This window comes from Camellia sinensis, chromosome 2 (genome assembly GCF_055761805.1).
Source record: "Camellia sinensis isolate YWXY chromosome 2, ASM5576180v1, whole genome shotgun sequence".
NCBI lineage: Eukaryota > Viridiplantae > Streptophyta > Magnoliopsida > Ericales > Theaceae > Camellia > Camellia sinensis.
Window position 1 is genome coordinate 32,381,020 of NC_138962.1, and position 24,160 is coordinate 32,405,179.

The 24,160-nt window shown below is 36.3% G+C and overlaps 1 protein-coding gene and 1 non-coding gene across 8 annotated transcripts in view; one reads left to right on the forward strand and one right to left on the reverse strand.

Moving 5' to 3' along the window:
* Positions 1-24,160, reverse strand: part of LOC114266388 (E3 ubiquitin-protein ligase MBR2-like) — a 282,653-nt gene that overhangs the window by 132,035 nt on the left and 126,458 nt on the right. The window lies entirely within an intron of this gene.
* On the forward strand, positions 2,109-2,179 carry LOC114288772 (small nucleolar RNA snoR60). The gene has a single exon (XR_003638397.1). It is a non-coding gene; the product is annotated as a small nucleolar RNA snoR60 (small nucleolar RNA).

Here is a 24,160-nt window from a genome sequence, read left to right on the forward strand (position 1 = left end):
TTTGGCATAGTTAGGAATCATGCATATTTTTCTAACTCTTTTATCTTAGCTTGGAGCACTAAGTGAGTTTTTGGTGTTTTAGCATACTTGTATGAGTGTGAATGACTGTCATGACTAGCATGCTTGCCATGAGGCTAAGTGCTTACTTGTTTAAACTGTTTGAGTGCTTATGGATGAAGGCTCGTTGCTTGAATTGGAATGATTCAATGAATGTATGTTTAAAGCCCACTTTGTCAAGTGGAAAATTCACAAATTTTAAGCCCACTTTGTTAAAGTGGCAAAATCAAACTCTTTTTGAAAAACAAAACATGAAATTGAATTGTTCCAATTCAGGCAAACTAGTCTATACCTTGTGTACGCATCACATAGTAAATGCTAGCCTAATAACCGGAACAAGAGCTTATAGTGTTGATAAAAATCATATCATGATTAGTAGAGGCCGATCTTTGATCGGGCGAGCGGGGGTGCTCAAATGTATTCATGACCTTCCCCTCTCGTACCCAAGTTCCCGAGTCGAAGCAACTTTTGTGATGACGGACACGTGGCCTTTGGCACGAGTCATGGGTTTCCTAAATTTCCCCAAAATAAAAAATATTTAGGTGACGACTCTATATTTGGAAAATCAGTCCAATTTTGACATTTTTTATTCAAAATCAATTTTCCAAACAATTTTTCGGATTTAGACTCTTTGGTTTTTATCAATTTCACATTGCACTTGTGATATTAGATTCAGAACCACAGGAGTTCGAACTGTAGGGCTTATTTTGAGTTTTCGAAAGGGGGTGCGAAAAAGTCAAGCTACAATATGCCAGGTATACCTTGAATTTTGCATACAAAAAAGTGAAATAGAGTTGCAGTTGCGAGAGTGATGAAGTATTAACCTGATGAAATCACGTCCCAGGTTTCATATCCCATAACTTAAAATCCTTCATATTTGAATTGCAATAAATGAGTTGATAAATGATAAATTCTTTTGGTGTTTTTGTTCCTACCATTACATAATGAACTGTCACATGGAATTTTTATATTCAGAATTTTGCATTTTGTAGCAGCTACACCACTTATTTTCAATTAATGATATAATTGCTTATTTCCAGGGGCTCATAACAGGCTCATTACATCACCACCTGTTGCTGTTTTTCCTCACCCCCTTGCAAGTGATCTTAGTTTCTCAAGGTTTGTAATGTAGAGGTTCAAAAATGTTTTTACTGGAATATGGACATTAAATCTCAAATAAAAACTACACTATCTCATCTCAACTTTTTTACTTGTGCAGGTACTAGCAATAAGCATCTAGAATTTAATAATAGCCCATTGAAACATAATGTGAGATTAAGGGGATTGCTAGCCTAATTCGATCAGGTAGGAAAAGTGTGTTGAGCAGTATACTTGCTATAGAATGCATCTTATATAGTTTTTAATTAATTTCATCAAAACTATCGGATTACTAGAAACTCCTTGTTGTCGTATGTTTGTAGTGCCATGGCACGTTTATTCAAGACTTCTACTGTGTGTCTGTTTTACTTGTGATACAATTTCTTGTATCAAAATAGTTTTCTAGTTGGAATCAAAAGCTCAAGCTAGAGATTAAAGTGTTGGGAGTTCAACTTATTTCTTCCGCAGTGATGATTCTTGTTCGCACTTTCATGGTTGCTTGGTAAACTTAGATGAGTTGTTGTTACTGCTGCTGCTGCTGTAACAGTAGTAATTGCAACAATTGAAGTTATTTCCAATGATTTGAGGTTGCAACATATAATGCAATTTTCTTTATCATGTAGTTGTTATTTTAAATTTAATGGTCAATTTGTATGAGTCTTTCAAGTAATTTTCAATGTATTCAGTATTCTCACATTTTTAACCTTTGTTTTTATTTTGATACATTTTCCCCCCTTTAGGATTTGATTTCCCCCCTTTTTCTTTTGCATTTTGCCATTGTTGGGATCTTAGTGATACTTCTTGATACTTGAACCACAATTTCAAAAGTTTGAAAGGTCCCATTCTTCTTTGAATCTTGGTGATATACTTCTTGATACTTGAGACCACAGTTTTGGAAGTTTGAAAGATCCCCCTTTATTATATTTTGTGTGGTAGAATTTTGTGTTATCAGCTAGCATTTGATGAGTTACTCGGATTCCCCTTCAAGACATCATGGGTGATGCAAAACCGAGTTTCTGATGTGCTTATAAGCTGTTTTGAATATATATGGCATTAATAGCTTTATTATTTGTTTTTAGTTAATTTACCAGTTTGTGCAATTTTTTTTTTTATTTTTTTATTTACTTTCAAATAATTCTTAACAGATCTTTCTTATATAACTTATTTTTAAGCTGATGTTTCATGTTTCTTACCATTACATATGTTTAGAGCAAATTACCAAGTTTGGTACATGGTGATGGGTTCTATTGAGGTTTCATGCTTTACTGTAATCATATATATATATATTTTTTTATAATTGTAAATGCAATGTTATTCAATAAAATATTAATGGATATTATGTTTTTGTTACAGATTGATCATGTTAGCATGGATGCAATGATGTTTTTGGGCCAAATTGATGATGTTTGCATGGGCGCAATTTACATTATATTTTTGTTTATTCTTAACATGTACACCTGATAAGTTTTGCTATTAAGGTTTTTTTTAATTTGGATTTTAATTGTTGATTTGGATAGTATATGTATTTGTTGGATTATACTATGTTTATGGATTCTTATTTTCTTTGATATATACGGTTAATAGTTAAGTTTTGTATATGGTTGAAAATTGAATGCTACAGGTTGTGGAGAAATAATTTTATTGAATGGTTGAGAATGGAATGAATGAATGAGTGGATGAATAATTTTGTATATGCACAGGTTAGAAGTGGCGTAAAAAATATTACAGAACAAATTATAAAAACTAAATGAGACCTTTTGGCGACTAAACAAATATCACAGGTTGGCTTTTGGCTACTAAAATTTTAGTTGTCAATTGTCAAAAAGTGAAACTTTTGGCTACTAAACTTTTAGTCGCCAATTGTAAAAAGGAAATTTTTGGCTACTAAACGTTTAGTCGCTAATTCTCAAAAAGTGAAACTTGTGGCTACCAAATAGTTAGTCGCCAAAAATACATGCTCAAATTAGCTACTAAATAATTTAGTCACTAAAAGTAAAAAAAAAATATATTTAATTATTTTAAAAAAAATATATGGCGACTAAAGTTTTAGTCGCCAATAGGTCACTTTTGGCTACCAAAAAAATTTTAGTCGCCGATTGTTTCCCCGACAACCTGTTGGCGACCAAACGGGCGACCAAATATATTAGTCGCAAAAGTGAAATTTCATGTAGTGCATATCGAGTATTTTTCATTTTACGTCCACCTTAAGCTTATGTTTCAATTATGAATTTGCATCTGTGGAGACTTGTATATGGAAAAGAAGTGAAAAAGAAAACTGTAAGGGGGGAAAAAAATGAAGCGACAAAAACCAAAAAAAAAAAAACAAAAACAAATAAGGTTAAATTAGTCTTTTTACGATGTGTGATAGCTGATGATTACAAATTTCATGTTGGATATTCCCTCATTTTATGAATACAAGTATTCTTTATGATAAAAAAATTAGTAGAATCTAGTTTGACTATAATCAGAGAATTGAAATTTAATAGAAGATGATGAAGATTTGGAGGCAAAACACAGGATGAAGATGAAGATGAATTTGAAAGTGGATTTGCCATTGAAAGACCTTCACTCGTTGGAGTTGAAGTGCTCTGATATCATAACAGAAAAGTGAAGAAGATATTTTCCTTATTTCATGGAATGCATTGTTACAGATATTTATAGACAATACTCTAATGAATTCTGTTACACCAGTATATCTAACTAATCTTGACTATCACAATTGTATCTAACTAATCTTGCTCCAGGTGGCTTAGTGTAACTGTCATACACATGCTGAAGAGTTGGTTGCAGCTTTAGCTCAGTTTGGGACGTTGATGACATTCTATTCACCGGCAGTTGATTCTACTCTTATTGAGGCCCTCCTTTCTCACATGCATACAGTTTTCTCTATGAAGGAATTAGGCCTTGTGTCCTATTTTTTGGTCATTTCTGTTCACTCTCATTCTCATGGCTATTTTCTATCCCAACAAAAATATGTTGGTGAGCTTTTTCTTAGGGCTGGCATGGTTGATTGCAAGCCTACCCCACTCCCATGGCTCTTAAATCTTCTACCGCCACAGCTAACAGTTTGCCATTTTCCCAGCCCTCTTTGTATCGCAGTTTGATTAGTGGTTTGCAATACTTAACTATCACTCGGCTTGACATTGCTCTGGCTGTCAACCAGGCTTGCCAACACATGCAATGTCCCACTAATGCCCATTTTGCTTTGGTAAAGCGACTGCTCCGTTACGTTAAAGGCACTTTGGCTCAAGGTTTATCTTTTACTCCTGGTCCATTTATCCTTACCTCCTACACTGATTCCAATTGGGCTGGTGACTGTCTTGATCGCCGTTCTACCTCGGGGTTTTGTGTTTTTCTTGGCCTTAATCTCATCTCTTGGTATGCTAAAAAGCAATTTACTGTGTCTCATTCATCCACTAAAGCTGAGTACCGCTCCATGGCTTATACGACTGCTGAATTATGCTGGCTTCAACAGTTACTTAAGGATTTCTCAATTCCATGTTTTGTTCCTCCTGTGTTATGGTGTGACAATATTTCGGCTATGGTTCTGGCCTCGAATCCTGTTTTTTCACTCTTGGTCGAAGCATATCGAAGTTGACTGTCATTTTATTCGCGAGCGTGTTTCTTTCAAGCAACTTACTCTTTCCTATGTTCCTACCACTAATCAACTCGCTGACATCTTCACCAAACCATTGACTACTGCTCGATTTCACTACCTTAAAGACAAACTCATGGTGCTTCCTAGCCCCATTAGTTTTCGGGAGGATGATAAGAAAATTAAAGCACATGTAACTATGACATCTCAAACTGAGCTAAAGCTGCAACCAACTCTTCAGCATGTGTATGACAGTTACACTAAGCCACCTGGAGCAAGATTAGTTAGATACAATTGTGATAGTCAAGATTAGTTAGATATACTGGTGTAACAGAATTCATTAGAGTATTGTCTATAAATATCTGTAACAATACATTCCATGAAATAAGGAAAATATCTTCTTCACTTTTCCGTTACTTTTTTATTTAATTTCTTTAAAAAAAAATTAAGGATAAAGGGTGGCATCCTTAGCAACATTCTGTAAGCGTCTCTACACATGGAACAGACACAAGGCTATAGAACCCATGCAAAGGTCTTCCTCACTCCACCTAACAAGCGACTAGAACCCAAATACTTTCAACAAAAGTCTGAACTACTACCACCTCCTACAACAAGCTTCATGCAAATATTTGTTCCCTATGTATAAAAGTAAATATTTTTTAATTAGCTTCTGTACTGTTGTGGGTGTCTCGTACTCTATCTAGTTTCTACCTATGATCGTTAGTGTGTCACACCCCAAATCCGGGCATGACCGGCCGTGGCCCACAGGGACTTAGCCCAAGGCACACGTAAGCCTAAACACGAATCCAATCACATTGAACAACTGAACAATAGTCCAATAATAAATAACCAAAACTCAATCCAGACATGTCACAATTATAAACGGCAAAATCAACCGTAATCAAAAACCATCCAAACTTATGAGATATAAACAACCCACATATCAAAAATAATCCTAAATGAATTTTGATAAGAATAAATATAAATATGCACAAACTTGACATAACACTCTAAACTAAAGGAATGCCCTAGAGGTCCATGCAATTGAGTCCCCACTATGCCATGAGTCCACTCTAAGTCCTTCTAACACCTGAAAATGGTAAACAACTAAGTCAGCTGATAGCTCAGTGAGTAGCAACATGGATAGTAAATACAGTTTTGAAAACAGGGTTCAATTCCAAAATAAGATATATATCACAGAAACTAGATTGGCATACAGTTTGGTAAATACAATCTGTTTCAAAAAGAAGGTTCCACAGTTCAACACTTAAAATACTCATGTCTCGCAAGAACATGATAAACGACATTTTCCACTTAAAACAGATTATAACATGAACACCAATAATTTTCTGGGTACCAATAAAAACAAATAATCTGCCACACATTTCTCAGGCTATAAGCCCCGTTGGATTAATACCGAACTAAGAGTCATCCTCAGGGTGGCACCTGGGCCTTTTCTCAAAGACGATCCGATTGAAGGTCACCTAATTATTTTTAAAGGTCTTTTCCTTACAATCGTTGAGCACTAGAGTCATCACGGCCCAACCCGGATCTGTTCCCTAGTGGCCAGAGTCACCACACACAGTGGAATAATTTCCTTGGACTAAAAACACACATGGTCCCAATAATCAATACACATCAGTTTCGCAAAACATAGTAGTTCATCATTATAAACATGAGACCAAAACAAATAGTTTACAGTATGCCAATTTCATACATGTTTCAGAAATAATTTGATTCCATTGATAATATAATAATTTATCAAAACAGTTTAGTCTTGAAACAACAATTTAATTTTCCAACAGTTCAGGGTAGGGGAACATTTATAAAAATACGTAGCATGAAACTACTCACCTGAAACGAAATGATATAATCCTTGAATAAAGTATGAAAGTCCAACTAGTGCCTTGAACGAAGTATAAAAAAAAAACTACACGTCACAACTAATTTAAAATACTACAAAATAGGAACTAAGTAACCTCAACTAAAGCGCACTAACACGGCTCAACCCAACTCACCGTTACTCTTAAATATTAGCTAAGTTCATGTTCTTCAACGTTTAAAATCACCCAAGACATGGGTTCCGGTCAAAACTTAATTAATTGTGACTTTAAGATAAAATAGAATTTCAAACAAACCTTCCCAACCTATTCGCTAACTTTGAAAATTACAAAACCCACTCCACGCTATTCGAAAAATTCCAATAACCTCCAGATATGATCTAATATATCCTAAGTTTCAAACCCAATTGGTTTCACTTGATTTGCTTATCAAAATAATTATCTACAATTTATTATACCCAAACAGGTTGTTTTCTGCAGCACTTTAAAGAAATTGATGGTTCTCTTAATATACATGAGCAATCAATGCAAGGCCAAAAACGTACGAAACTAGACTCGTAAACGGTTCTAATGACACTAATTTGATAATTTTTGGATTTATACCCAAAGAGAACAACACTCCCGAATTTACTGTTTCGGACTGGTTTCCTAGACAGATTTAAATACCTCAATTTATATGGGTTTTGACTCCCAAAAATTATGAAAAAATTCAGATATGCAATTCAATATGTAATTGATCTACTGTAAAAATTTCATATTAAAATTCATCCGTTTGATATGGTTTCTTGATTTTTTAAAGTTTGTGATTGTGTGCAGAATTTTTGGACTAAGATTCACACCGATTCTTTATACATGAATTTAGCTCCTTAAATTTCTTAACAGTGTATACATATATTTACAAAATACATAAACCTACAACCTCTCCATGAATGAATAAAATAATTATAGAATAATGATGAAGAACAAAGAAAGAAGAGAAGAAAACCTAGGAGGCCACACAGCACAACACACCCAAAGCTCTCCTTCTTGGCTACAACAATAATCTTGATGATTGAAAAACCCCTCTATTTCCTTCATAAACCCACGGCTGCTAGGGCTGCTAGTGTTGTAGAAAACAATTATAACAAGAGTTAGGGTTTGTGTTTATTTTATTTTATACTAGTGGTGGGCACACATAGGTCAAATAGATAGATAAATATACAAAATACATATATAAGTTACATGCAACTCAAATAGTAAGAACCTAACTTATTAATTTTATGGTCTAGAGTTCAAGTCACACCCTCTTCTCTATTTTTTTTTTAATAATAAATCTTGCTTCTAAATCAATGACTTTCACCATAAATTTATTTTAGGTTTAAAAATTAATTAAAGGATCCTCCAATAATATTTAATTTGCACCTTAGAATTCACCACAAAAATATTTGAGATTGTAATATTATTATTTAATTATTTACTTAATTTTTATATTCGGGTTCTCACATAGTGACCCGACGATAAATGGGCAAATGTATGACCCGATTCTTTATTTTTGGATCTTAATATATATAATGAGTTGTTTTGGAGATTAGGGTTATCAAACCACTACAACAAAATGCATCTTTGGTGACCAAAATTGGTGACTAAAAAAAATTTGGTCACCAAAAGTTGTGGAATTTGCGACAAAAAATTCTTTTAGTCACCAAAAGTATAATATTTAGCTACTAATTTTTTTTAGTCGAGATATATTGATTATTGGCGACTAAAAAAAATTTAGTCGCTAAAAATACCAGAATTGGCGACAAAAAAATTATTTTAGTCACCGTATATTTATTTTTCGCTACTAAAACCATTTAGTCGCCGAATGTAAAATAAAAAATAAATTTTTATCTTTGGCAACCAAACTTTTGGTCGCCAAAAAACATATTTTTAGCAACCAAAAAATATGTTAGTCGTTGTATATTGACTTTTGGCTACTAAAACCATTTAGTCGCCAAATGAAAAATAAAAATTTACTTTTTATCTTTTGGCGACCAAAATTTTGGTCGCCAAAAATTTATTTTCAACGACTAATAAATTTTTGTCACCAAAGAACCAAAATATTTGGAGGGAGGCATTTTAAATTTTGGAGGGATTTATAAAATTAATTAGCGACTAAAATAGTTTTGGTCGCCAATTGTACCATATGTATATATATATATATATTTTTTTTTTTTGCAAACCAAACCCCAAATAAATCCATCGCCTCTCTCTCTCTCTCTCTCTTCAGCATCCCCCTTCTTCTCCGACTCCGCTGCTCCTCTCCCCTCCATCTCTCACTATCGCTCCTACTCACGTTCGCCGGCAATTAGAGCACCGATTTACCTTCTTGTTGGTCACCGTCGCCTGAGATCCATCACCCACGAAAGCTCGATCGGCAGCTCCCAGCTACCTCTTTTTCTCTCAGCTACCACTCATGACCTTAGCCCTCAAAATTGCAGATGATGAAGATGGGTTTGTTGGGTACTGGCCTTGCTGGGTTAGCAGGTCTACATCTACGGCATCACGACATCAACAATCTTCTGTCTGGATGGTAATTTCTATCTCTCTCTCTCTCTATATATATATATATATATTTATGTATATATATATAACATATGCATATACATGTTTGTATGCACAATGGCATATACACATGTTCATATTAATTCTTTGTTTTTTCATAATTGGAATTGAATTTATATGAGATCCATTCCTATTTATGATTTGTTATTTAATGTCTTCAGTACAGAACAATGCATCTTTCTTCTTATAGTGCTCCAGTACCGTCACTACATTTAAAGGTATTTCGTACTCCTCCTCCCTACTCAAACCCTCTCGTTTGTTTTCCCAGAAAAAACTCAACTTTTGTTTTGTCCTCTTCTAATTGATGGAAAACCTGGTATTGTAGTTTTTTTTATTGGCAATTAGTTTTATAATCGATTTAGTGTAGTGGAATAAAGTGCAATACAATCGTGATTTTTTAGGCACTTTATTCCTAAAACTTGTTGAAGATCACACTTGTAGTTGGAACCGATTCATAGTTGAAACCTATTCTGATTCATAGTTGAAACCCATTTGTTTTATAATCACGCTTGAAGATCACGGGAGGTAGATTTTGAAGAATACCAACTACCCTAGAGGTTAGAGCCAATCATAGTTGAAACCCATTTTGATTTTTTCCCTTCCCTCTCTTTCCCTTCCCTACCATAGAGCTAATTGAAGAGAAAGTGGACCTTGGGATGATATTTTTCCCCTTTTATATAACATTTCTAGGAAATTTAGTTGGTTGGTAATAATTGGACTTTTTTTTTTTTTTTTTGGTGGGTAAGCATATGAGGAAAAAAAAGAAAGAAAGAAGAAGTAGCAAGGTCTATATGAAAATGCAAAGGGCATACCCCAGGCCATACTAACTATAGTGCTTAAAATTGAAAATTATTTTTACTTGATCAAAGAAGGTTGATGATGTGAACTTTATGAAAATGACAAGTAAATATAAAAGAATGATGAAGTTTGGTTGAAGAAAATTCGTTAGGGTGTTCAAATCCACCACTACTTGTGTAACATGAGCGAATTGTAATTGTTCTTGGGAGATTAGTTAATGGATAATTATGATATAATATATTATGACTACAAGTCTTAATATGATAGTCCAAAAAATTCATAGACTGAAACTCTAGGCATAGACCTTCTTCGAATGGTACGAACCCAACTTATGCTAAAACTATTGTTGTAGGAACAGTCCATCTTCCCTTAGCATGATCTATCTTAGGATCTCAATATATGTACAAATAAAACTATCGCACAACCATGCATTTCAAATCACATAAATCAAACACAAGAAGCGAGATAAAATAATACATGTAGAAAAATTTGTAAATGTTTTGCAATTATATCCAAAAATAATACAACTAAAGAATTAATTACAAAACCTCAAATGTTTCTTGAGTAGGGCTTCATCTAAGCCCTAAGGGTGAGAAGATTAGCTACACATGACTGTAGAAATTATCTGTCATGACCCGAACCCGCCCCCGTAGGTTAAGGACATAACCGGCCAACAATTATGAGATCACCTACGGCCTCAAACCAAACCAAACGTATTTTAACAGAGTTAAAGGGGGCCAAACGGAAGCAGTTCAAAACTTTGTCCATAGAACTGTGCATACATGGCACATCCAAACAACCAAACATATATACATTAATAACTCACAACAAGAAATACAGTAGCATAAGTTCTGTACAAACAGGATCATCAAAAAACTAAGTCAACCCATGAAAACTATATACAGACATATGCAAAGTCCTCGTCAACATGACGAAATTAACATAGCATAGCAGAAAGGTGAAGACGAGTCTCGTGCGTGAGACAATAGGGCTGACTCTCCAAAACTCGGTTGTTCCACACAGACTTCACTGGGGCTGGGTCTGGACCTCGCTTGGCTCACCTACAAACACATGAATGAGCGTGAGCGATAGCCCGGTGAATAATATCAATTAAGAAGATACAAACTATATGTAGAACAACATACTCCGAACGGCCTTGGGCCTAATTCATTTTTCTAATTATCATATATACACAATTTAGGTCAAGTGACTACGGTTCCAAACAAACTGGCCTTTGGCCCATTCAAACTTTCATTTGTGTCAAAATGGCCTTTAGCCCATTCAGATGACAGACTGGCCTTTGGCCCATTCATTCGTTCATGTCAAAACGGCCTCCGGCCCATTCATTAATGTCAAAACGGCCTCTGGCCCATTCATTTATGTCAGAACGGCCCCTGGCCCATTCATTCATGTCAAAAGGGCCTCTGGCCCATTCATTCTTGTCAAAACGGCCTCTGGCCCATTCATTCTTGTCAAAACGGCCTCTGGCCCATTCATTCTTATCAAAACGGCCTCTTGCCCATTCTTTCATTCATATCAAACATTTGTCCATAATTCAAACTGCCAAACTTATATGGCTTATAAGGAAATAAGCAATTGGACAAACGACAAGTTTCAAATATCGCTATTACTCACAGTGATCGGTTGGTTGGTTTGCCCTGGAGCTTGACCCTACACAGTCCATGAACACAAAGGGTCACCAACAATTCAATCCGTTCTTAAATTCACATTTTCCTCTTTAGGCTTTATTCTTATCTCATTAACTCAATTACAATGCTTAATGCTTGCCTAAGAGCACTTAGAAGTGAAGGAGAACGAAAAACGAAACATAGAATGCATAAACAAAATTTCAGAAAACAGGGTCTCCGCTCAAGCGTGGACTTCCCCGCTCGAGCGAACCCATAAGGTCTGCAAAAGTACTGGTTATGTCATTTTTACGCTCATTAACTCAATTACAATGCTCAATGCTTGCCTAAGAGTACTTAGAAGTCTACAAAAGTACTGGTTATTCTTATCTCATTAACTCAATTACAATGCTCAATGCTTGCTTAAGAGTACTTAGAAGTGAAGGAGAATGGAAAACGAAACACAGAATGCATAAACAAAATTTCAGAAAACAGGGTCCCCGCTCGAGCGTGGACTTTCCCGCTCGAGCGAACCCATGAGGTCTGCAAAAGTACTGGTTATGTCATTTTTACGCTCGAGCGTGGAACTTGGACGCTCGAGCGGAAGTCCATCCTACATAGCTCCCCTCTCGAGCGTGGACTTCCCCGCTCGAACGAACATCATGGTCTGCAGAAAAATACTGGGAGCACGAAATTCACGCTCGAACGGCGGTTTTCCCGCTCGAGCGGACATCAAATTTCTAGGTTTTCCAGAATGGTTTCTTGAGTTCAATTTCGACATTTTAACCATATTTCTTGCATATTATGTCTCCAATTTCACACATACATATAGCCACATGATACCAACACCAAATCATAACACAATGAAGCTCCATTTCTTGAATTACTAACATGCTTGCCTCAATTTAACCCAAACTCATCACCAATACATCAAATTCAAACATGCAAAGCTCATACCTCCATGATCTACTCTTGCATGTGAGAAATATTCATTCATATCAACTTAATTGATGAAGAGATGATCAAATACATGGATTTCAACAAGATTCAACATGGACTATACACATTGTGTTCAAATATGGAAATTTATAGCAATTTCCTACATGCATGCATCTGTTGACTTCAAATACAACCAAAACCAACCCATTTCATCATGATCAATACATTTCATGTTCATTAACATCATACAACTTTGAATTCACAAAGTTATAACTAATATTCATAAATTCACTCACCTAGGAGCTTCAAACACCCAAGTTCTAGCCAATTCTTGAGTTCAATCTTCAAATTCCCAAGCTTGAGCCAAAAATTTCACAAGTCTCTCCCTTTCTCTCTCTATAGTCGGCTCTTTCTCTCTCTCAATGCAACAAAATCAGATTTTGAGCTCAAGTGTAGGAATAGGTGCATAGTGCCTTTCTACATAAGTTCCCACTAGTCACAATTTAATAATAATAAATAATTGGGCACTAATTTACCAATTTAATCAACTTAATCTGGCCCGAATCAATTTCCAATTAAATTTCACCGTAGGCTCTAAAAATTATGCTAATCACAATGGCGTAATCAATTTCGAGTTCTGTGGCCGATAAGGCCTTCAATTTAATTCCCAAAGCAGATAATCAAATAGATATTCCTACGGTGAACAGATAGAAATTCAAAACCACATATTTTCACATAATGGCACACAAAATCATATTAAACACATAATCATACTCATATTAAGGACCAATTAACATATCACGGAATAGGGGTATCACAGTCTTCCCCCCTTTAGGAAGTTTGGTCCCTCAATCTTATTTTACCTTCGTCGGGAAACAAATGTGGATATCGCAGGCGCATTTCATCCTCTTTTTCCCACGTGGCATCCGTCCCATAGTGTTCTTTCCACTCTACTTTCACCATTGGGATGGACTTGCTTCTCAATTGTTTCACTTGCCGATCAACAATTCGTTCCGGCCATTCAGCGTATTCCATATTTTCATCTATAGCTACCCGGTGATAATCAATCACATGAAACGGGTCTCAGAGGTAACCCCTCAACATCGACACGTGAAACACATTATGGACTTTTTCGAATCCCGGTGGCAGAGCAACTCTATAGGCAACTGGACCAAGCCTTTCCAAAATCTGAAACGGCCCAATGTAACGGGGCGACAACTTGCCCTTCTTTCCAAACCTGACTTGGCCTTTCATCAGAGAAACACGGATGAACACATGGTCACCAACCTCATACTCAAGAGGTCTTTTCCGAATATCTGCATAATTCTTTTGTCGGTCCTGAGCTGTTTTGAGCCTTTGTCGAATAGTCTTGATTTTCTCAGAAGTGTCTTGCACAATTTCAGGCCCAAGTAAAGCCCTATCCCCGACTTCTGTCCAACAATTTGGTGATCTACACCTTCTACCATACAAAGCCTCGTATGGTGCCATACCGATGCTGGATTGGAAGCTGTTATTATACGCAAATTCTGCAAGTGGCAAATAGTCTTCCCAACTCCCTTGAAAATCCAAAGCACACATCCGAAGCATATCTTCCAAAGTCTGTATTGTTCGTTCTGATTGCCCATCTGTCTGTGGGTGGAATGTAGTACTGAACCTTAGTTCGGTTCCCATAGCTTCTTGCAAACTTTTCCACAATCTAGATCCAAATTTTGGATCTCTATCTGACACAGTAGACACCGGAACTCCGTGTAAACGGACAATCTCATCAACATAAATAATAGCCAATCTATAAGCATTAAATGTAGTCTTGACAGGCAGAAAATGTGCCGATTTAGTCAGTCTATCAACTACAACCCAAATAGAATCCATACCTCGAGAAGTTCAAGGTAGGTCAACAACAAAATCCATAGTCACATGCTCCCACTTCCATTTAAGAATAGGGAGAGGTTGAAGTAGACCACCTGGTTTCTGATGTTCAACTTTAACTTGCTGACACTGAAGACATTTGGACACATATTCTGCAATCTCTTTCTTCATCTTGGGCCACCAATAGGTTTGTTTCAAATCCCGATACATTTTTTTATTACCCGGATGCATGGCAAATACAGATTTGTGTGCTTCATTTAAAACCTTCTTCTTTAGTTCAGGAATATCTAGGACACACATTTTGTTCCGAAATCTCAACACTTCATTCTCAATGCCAAATTCTGCTTTCGGACTTGTCTCAAATTCATCAATCACTTTCTTAAGGAATTCATCATCTTTCTGTTTCTATTTAATCTCATCAATGATTGCCGGCTCGGCTGTAGTAGCGGTATCAATCCACCCTGTTCACGCATCACCACTTCAATTTCAGACTTCTCAAAATCTTGCAAGATCTCCCTCTGTTCAGTAAGCAAACAAGCCATACTCCCCGTTGATTTTCTGCTCAAGGCATCAGCAACTGTGTTAGCTTTCCCGGGGTGATACTGAATCTCTAGATCATAATCCTTTATCAATTCCAGCCATGTCCTCTGTCGCATATTTAACTCCTTCTCCATAAAGAAGTATTTCAGACTTTTGTGATCCGTGTAAACTTCACATTTTGCCCCATACAGATAATGCCGCCAGATTTTCAAAGCAAAAACGACTGCGGCCAATTCTAAGTCATGTGTTGGGTAGTTTTTCTCGTGCAGTCTCAACTGTCGAGAGGCATAAGCAATAACCTTCCCGTTCTGCATTAGCACACAACCCAAACCTTTATAAGACGCATCATTGAAAATTACAAAATTTTTCGTACCTGACGATAGTGTCAACACTGGTGCAGTGGTCAATCTCGTTTTCAATTCATGAAAGGCGACTTCTCTTTCGTCATTCCATTCAAATAATTGCCCCTTGCGAGTCAACTGGGTAAGAGGTACAGCTATCTTGGAAAAAAATTTCACAAACCTCCTGTAGTACCTGGCTAAGCCCATGAAACTGCGAACCTCTGTTACATTTGTCAGTGTAGGCCAATTCACAATCGCCTCTTTTTTCTGCGGGTCTACTGAAATTCCCTCCTTGTTGATCACATGCCCTAAGAAAACAACTTCATCCAACCAAAACTCACATTTCTTTAGTTTAGCAAATAATTTCCTTTCCCGAAGTAATTGTAGGACAGTTCTCAAATGATGTTCATGTTCAAGTCTATCTTTAGAATATATCAAAATGTCGTCAATAAAAACCACAACAAATTCGTCAAGGTAGGTTTTAAAAATTTGGTTCATTAAGTCTATAAATGCTGCCGGAGCATTAGTCACTCCAAATGGCATAACAAGAAACTCAAAATGTCCATACCTCGTTCTGAATGCGGTTTTCTCAACGTCCTCTGCCTTAACTTTCAACTGATGATACCCGGATCTCAAATCAATATTAGAAAACACCTGTGATCCCTGCAACTAGTCAAATAAGTCATCAATACGGGGTAGGGGATATTTGTTCTTTATTGTTACCTTATTCAATTCCCGATAATCGATGCATAGGCGTAAGGTTCCATCTTTCTTTTTCACAAACAGTACCGGTGCACCCCAAGGTGAAGTGCTTGGTCGGATAAACCCCTTGTCAAGCAGGTCTTGCAACTGTTCTTTCAGTTCCTTCATTTCAGCCATAGCCATTCTATAGGGAGTCTTAGAAATGGGCTGGGTGCCTGACACAATCTCAATAGTGAACTCTATCTCCCTGTCTACCAATTCCCCTAGTAATTCATTTGGAAACTCATCCGAAAATTCTCTAACAATAGGGATATCATTCAATTCAACATTCACAGATTGTTCAGACAACACATAGCATAAATAACCCTGGCACCCTTTCCTGATCAGTTTACATGCTTTCATTACAGGTATCAAATAAGGTGGAGGCACTACCCCATTACCCACAAACACAATCTCTTTATGTTCTGGTGGTTTAAATACAACTTGTTTTATCACACAATCAATGGTGGCACAATACTTGGTCAACCAATCCATACCCAAAATTACATCAAAATGTCCAAAATTCAAAGGCAACAAATCCACATATAGGATAGCATCCTCAACACGTATATCACAAAACTGGTATACAGATTCACACAATACAGATTCCCCAGATGGAGTAGACACACATAGCAGATATGGCAGTAATTTTAAGGGTCTATTCAATCTAGATGCAAATGCATGTGTCACAAAAGAGTGTGTGGATCCGGAGTCAATTAACACAAAAGCATCCTGATTACATATAGAAATAGTACCTGAGACAATTGCGTTGGCATTCCATGTATCGCCTGGAACAAGCGCAAAAACTCTCCCCTGTCTCACGGTATCCCCGGTGGTAGCAGGTCTCAAAGTATTTCCCGGCTTCGGGATCGATGCAGTTGAGCTAGTAGCTAGTTTCCCACTATTCTGATTACAATCTCGGGCCATATGCCCTTATTTTCCACACTTGAAACAGGCTCCTGACACACAGTAACAGACTCCACGGTGCCTTCTGCTACAAATATTGCACATGTGAGCTGTGTCTCGGGAAGAATTTGAAGTATTTGAGGAGCCTGTATTTTTCTTTTTCAAAAATTTCTTCTTTGAAAAGAAGCCTTGTCTTTTATTGCCCTTCCATTCTGTCGTTGGCTTAGCCTGTCTAGCTATGTTAGCCTCTGATATGATAGCCCTGTCTAGCACCCCAATGTAGGTTTCTAGCTTCAAAACATTCACCCTCTCCAAAATGTCACTTCGAAGCCCACCTTCAAAATGCCTCGCTTTCTTGTAGTCGGTATCAATCACATGAGGTGCAAACCTGGCCAATTCAGTAAATTTGGCCTCATACTCGGCTACAGTCATAGTGTCTTGCCTCAGTTCCATGAACTCTGCTACTTTCCTATCCCGAACGCATTGTGGGAAGTACTTGTCATAGAAAATTTCCAAAAATTTCACCCAGTCAACATCCTTGTGATTTTCCCGCATTAACATCCACCATCTTCTTGCCTCGTCTTCTAGCATAAAAGTGGCTAGAAGCACTTTCTGGGTCTCCGAGCAAGGGAACACTTCAAACAATTTCTCAATGCCGAGAACCCATGCCTCGGCTTTCAATGGATTTAATCCACCATGGAACTGTGGTGGTTTCATCTTTTTGAATTCTTTGGTGAGAGCTATTATCCGATCATCATTCTGATTATTTGGCACGGGTGGTGCCGGAGGTGGAGGTGGCGGGTGTGGTTGCTGCCACTGTTGTTGCCACTCCTGTTGCTGTCTCAAAGCTTCTGTCATTTCCTGTATCAGTCTTTGCATTCTGTCCATTCTGGCAGTAGATGATTCCTCTATCTTATCACCTCTTGTTCTCACCATCTGATTAAACTTACATTATACTTCATACAAAAGATTTACAGGTATGCATATATTAAAGAGCATACATATCCAAAATAATTTGCAAGGCAAGCAAATCACAAACTTATAACACATAGTTGTTCACATCGAAACATTCAGATGCATTCTCGATACTATCAAGGTCATACTTATCACATGAATGCATCCTATATCTTTTCTAGACGCTTATTGCTCTTTTGGACAAGTGTGTGAGTTATTAACTCGTGCTCTGATACCACTCTGTCATGACCCGAACCCGCCCCCGTGGGTTAAGGACATAACCGGACAATAATCATGAGATCACCTACGGCCTCAAACCAAACCAAACGTATTTTTAACAGAGTTAAAGGGGGCCAAACGGAAGCAGTTCAAAACTTTGTCCATAGAGCTGTGCTTACATAACACATCCAAACAACCAAACATATATACATTAATAACTTACAACAGAAATACAGTAGCATAAGTTCTGTACAAACAGGATCATCCAAAAACTAAGTCAACCCATGAAAACTATATACAGACATATGCAAACTCCTCGCCAACATGACGAAATTAACATAGCATAGCAGAAAGGCGAAGACGAGTCACGTGCGTGAGACACTAGGGCTGACTCTCCAAAACTCGGTTGTTCCACACAGACTTCACTGGGGCTGGGTCTGGACCTCGCTTGGCTCACCTACAAACACATGAATGAGCGTGAGCGATAGCCCAGTGAATAATATCAATTAAGAAGATACAAACTATATGTAGAACATGTTCCGAACGGCCTTGGGCCCAATTCAGTTTTCTAATTATCATAAATACACAATTTAGGTCAAATGATTGCGGTTCTAAACAAACTGGCCTTTGGCCCATTCACACTTTCATTTGTGTCAAAACGACCTTTGGCCCATTCAGATGACAGACTGGCCTTGGCCCATTCATTCGTTCATGTCAAAACGGCCTCCGGCCCATTCATTTATGTCAGAACGGCCTTTGGCCCATTCATTCATGTCAGAACGGCCTTTGGCCCATTCATTCATGTCAGAACGGCCTCTGACCCATTCATTCATGTCAAAACGGCCTCTGTCCCATTCATTCTTGTCAAAGCGGCCTCTGGCCCATTCATTCTTGTCAAAGCAGCCTCTGGCCCATTCTTTCTTGTCAAAACGGCCTCTAGCCCATTCTTTCATTCATATCAAACATTTGTCCATAATTCAAACTACCAAACTTATAAGGCTTATAAGGAAATAAGCAATTGGACAAACGACAAGTTTCAAATATCGATATTGCTCACACTGATCGATTGGTTGGTTTCCCTGGAGCTCGACCCTACACAGTCCACGAACACAAAGGGTCACCAACAATTCAATCCGTTCTTAAATTCACATTTTCCTCTTTAGGCTTTATTCTTATCTCATTAACTCAATTACAATGCTCAATGCTTGCCTAAGAGTACTTAGAAGTGAAGAAGAACGGAAAACGAAACACAGAATGCATAAACAAAATTTCAGAAAACATGGTCCCCGCTCGAGCGTGGATTTCCCCGCTCGAGCGAACCCATGAGGTCTGCAAAAGTACTGGTTATGTCATTTTTATGCTCGAGCGTGGAACTTGGACGCTCGAGCGGAAGTCCATCCTACATAGCTCCCCACTCGAACGGACATCATGGTCTGCAGAAAAATACTGGGAGCACGAAATTCACGCTCGAGCGGCGGTTTCCCCGCTCGAGCGGACATCAAATTTTTGGGTTTTCCAAAATGGTTTCTTGAGTTCAATTTTGACATTTCAACCATATTTCTTGCATATTATGTCTCCAATTTCACACATGCATATAGCCACATGATACCAACACCAAATCATAACACAATGAAGCTCCATTTCTTGAATAACTAACATGCATGCCTCAATTTAACCCAAACTCACCGCCAATACATCAAATTCAAACATGCAAAGCTCATACCTCCATGATCTACTCTTGCATGTGAGAAATATTCATTCATATCAACTTAATTGGTGAAGAGATGATCAAATACATGGATTTCAACAAGATTCAACATGGACTATACACATTGTGTTCAAATATGAAAATTCATAGCAATTTCCTACATGCATGCATCTATTGACTTCAAATACAACCAAAACCAACCCATTTCATCATGATCAATACATTTCATGTTCATTAACATCACACAACTTTGAATTCACAAAGTTACAACTACTATTCATAAATTCACTCACCTAGGAGCTTCAAACACCCAAGTTCTAGCCAATTCTTGAGTTCAATCTTCAAATTCCCAAGCTTGAGCCAAAAATTTCACAAGTCTCTCCCTTTCTCTCTCTATAGTCGGCTCTTTCTCTCTCTCAATGCACCAAAATCAGATTTTGAGCTCAAGTGTAGGAATAGGTGCATAGTGCCTTTCTACATAAGTTCCCACTAGTCACAATTTAATAATAATAAATAATTGGGCACTAATTTACCAATTTAATCAACTTAATTTGGTCCGAATTAATTTCCAATTAAATTTCACAGTAGGCTCTAAAAATTACGCTAATCACAATGGCGTAATCAATTTCGGGTTCTGTGGCCGATAAGGCCTTCAATTTAATTCCCAAAGCAGATAATCAAACAGATATTCCTACGGTGAACAGATAGAAATTCAAAACAACATATTTTCACATAATGGCACACGAAATCATATTAAACACATAATCATACTCATATTAAGGACCAATTAACATATCACGGAACAGGGGTATCACATTTGATGTTCATGAATACTCCATTTCACTTTTTTGTTTTTTGTTTTTTCCATTACAAAATATACATCTCAGCCCAAATTTTGAAGTGTACGCAATTTTTTCATGCCAAGACATAGATCTTCAGCAGTTTAATTGTTACACGAGGAAATTCTATTCATCATTTTAAATATAAACAATAATACTATAATGATTATATTTGTAATGTATTATAATTTGTTTATTATGTAATATTTACTTTTGTATTATTTAACAGACTTGAGTGGTAGGACCTAGGGGTGTTCGTGGTTCAGTTACCGCTGTAGAACTTTCAATCCGCCATCCGTCCGTCGAATTGGCAGATGCGGATTGAGCGGATTGGTGAATAGATGTGCATTAGTTTGACGGTTTAAACTTTTACAAATTTTGAATATAATACAATAACTTGTTAACATTTTTTTTGAGATAACAATTCTACTCAACATAACCAAAAGATTATTAAGTAAATTGTCAAATATCAATAATAAATACATACTATAACAAAACCATACATTATCAAAACTATTTCATTACTTTTTTTTTATTCAAAAACTATTTTATTTAATTTTTTTAAAAATGATAAAATTAAACCTTATATTTTCCATACAAAAATACCACATATCAACACTTGTCATTTGATGAAAAGATTTCAAAATAGAAAACACAACAGAATATCTAAATAAATTGAAAACACAAAATTTTACAAATTATTAGGGTGCTCATAGTTTGGCGGTTCGGTTGAGGCCAAATGAATCTCAAATCCGTCATCCATCCAAAACCTGGCGGATTGAAAAAAAATCAATCTGCAACCGTTTACTCATCATCATGCATTCATCTAAAATGCGGCAGATCAGTTCAATTCGATTGGTTTGAGTGGATCAAATTATCCGTTGAACCTCCTAGTAGAACCATTCAACCAAAACAATCATGAAATATCAAATAAATAAAAAAAAAACAAAATGTGATTATTATTATCATTGTTTGAAGTTGAGGGTGATTGGCCATTTTTACTCATACCGTATGTCGTAGAGTGCGGCCCAAATTGTTGAGCAAGATTGATAAAGCCCATTTTCCTAAAGATGGTTAAAGAGCGATGAGCAAGAGTCCATCCATACTATTAGGCCCACTGGCCCAATTAAACATGTTTTCACTGTTTGAGAATTGGAAAGGCCTCTGTTAGAACAAAGTGAATTTAAAAATAAATAAATAAAAATGACTAAGGGGTCGTTAGGGATTGGGGGTTTTTAGTGGATTTTGTTTTGTTATAATTTTTAAAAAAGTTTTAGAGTTCTAGAATTACTCAGATGAATCCAAAAAGTTAAAGCTCACTGTTAAAGCACCGGATGAGAATACCAGGGAAATCACCGGATGAGAATACCAAATTAAAGCACACTGTTAACAATTGGATTCCTCCAAATTGGATCACTGTTAACAAGCTTTAATCCAAATCACTCCAAGTTTGCTACATGAATCATTTTTCTTAGTTTATCTATGCAAAAAGCCATATCTTATAACTTAAGAAACAATGAATGCACTCAGTAGTTTATCATATTTGGGAAGCTTTTCCCTATGCATTGATTTAGCAGTTTATTGTACATGTTCTGATTCTGTGACGTAGTTTTGAAGCTCAGATGCCTCTCATCTTACTGTTTAAATAAATTCGTGAATGAGCCGTGCAGATATTTTTGTGTATATTTTATTCTGGTAAGAAGTTTTGAGAGCATGAAAAATGATATTGTGTCTTTCTCATCTTACTGTTTAATTAATTTTATGGTAAGGTTGGCACCATTTTAATAGCTGATTATTATTATTATTTTTCCTTCGAATAGTTTATATTTACGGTTACATGGGCAATAAGGTGAACAAATAGTTGGAGTATGGTCACAAGTTCAAAATAACACACTGATAAACTTAGGCCAGGTGATAAAAAGTCCAGTAGAAGTACCAGGAGCTCTCAAATGTCCGTATGCTTATTATGTACTTTCTTTCTCATAATTGCACTTGTTTTGTGTTTCATTTTGTTCCAAAATAATATCTTGCAGTACTAAAGGTGGTTCTTTCTTACGGTTGAAAGTAAATGCACAATTCATCATCTCAATTCTGGTTGAGTAGCAATTTGTCTATGTTGGTAGGTAGGTAGGTAGTACATGTTGCAGTAATGAGCTTATTGTTGAAATAATCTTCTATGTATAAAAAATAAATTGAAACAAAATTAAACAAATAAAATAAAGAACATACCACTAATCAACTCGCTGACATCTTCACCAAACCATTGACTACTGCTCGATTTCACTATCTTAAAGACAAACTCATAGTGCTTCCTAGCCCCATTAGTTTTCGGGAGGATGATAAGAAAATTAAAGCACATGTAACTATGACATCTCAAACTGAGCTAAAGCTGCAACCAACTCTTCAGCATGTGTATGACAGTTACACTAACCCACCTAGAGCAAGATTAGTTAGATACAATTGTGATAGTCAAGATTAGTTAGATATACTGGTGTAACAGAATTCATTAGAGTATTGTCTATAAATATCTGTAACAATACATTCCATGAAATAAGGAAAATATCTTCTTCACTTTTCCGTTACTTTTTTATTTAATTTCTTTAAAAAAAAAAATAAGGATAAAGGGTGGCATCCTTAGCAACATTCTGTAAGCGTCTCTACACATCGAACAGACACAAGGCTATAGAACTCAAGCAAAGGTCTACCTCACTCCACCTAACAAGCGACTAGAACCCAAATACTTTCAACAAAAGTCTGAACTACTATCACCTCCTACAACAAGCTTCGTGCAAATATTTGTTCCCAATGTATAAAAGTAAATATTTTTTAATTACCTTCTATACTATTATGGGTGTCTCGTACTCTATCTAGTTTCTACCTATGATCGTTAGTGACCCGACGATAAATGGGCAAATGTATGACCCAATTCTTTATTTTTGGATCTTAATATATATAATGAGTTGTTTCGGAGATTAGGGTTATGAAATTAGAGAACATTCTTATTACATACAACCACTACAACAAAATGCATCCTTGGCGACTAAAAAAAATTTGGTCACCAAAAGTTGTGGAATTAACGACAAAAAATTTTTTTAGTCGCCAAAAGTATAATATTTAGCTACTAATTTTTTTTAGTCGAGATATATTGATTATTGATGACTAAAAAATTATTTTAGTCGTCGTATATTGATTTTTCGCTACTAAAACCATTTAGTCGCCGAATGTAAAATAAAAAATAAATTTTTATCTTTGGCAACCAAACTTTTGGTCGCCAAAAAACATATTTTCAACGACCAAAAAATATGTTAGTCGCCCTATATTGACTTTTGGTTACTAAAACCATTTAGTCGCCAAATGAAAAATAAAAATTTACTTTTTATCTTTTGGCGACCAAAATTTTGGTCGCCAAAAATTTATTTTCAGCGACTAATAAATTTTTGTCACCAAAGAACTAAAATATTTGGAGGGAGGCATTTTAAATTTTGGAGGGATTTATAAAATTAATTAGCG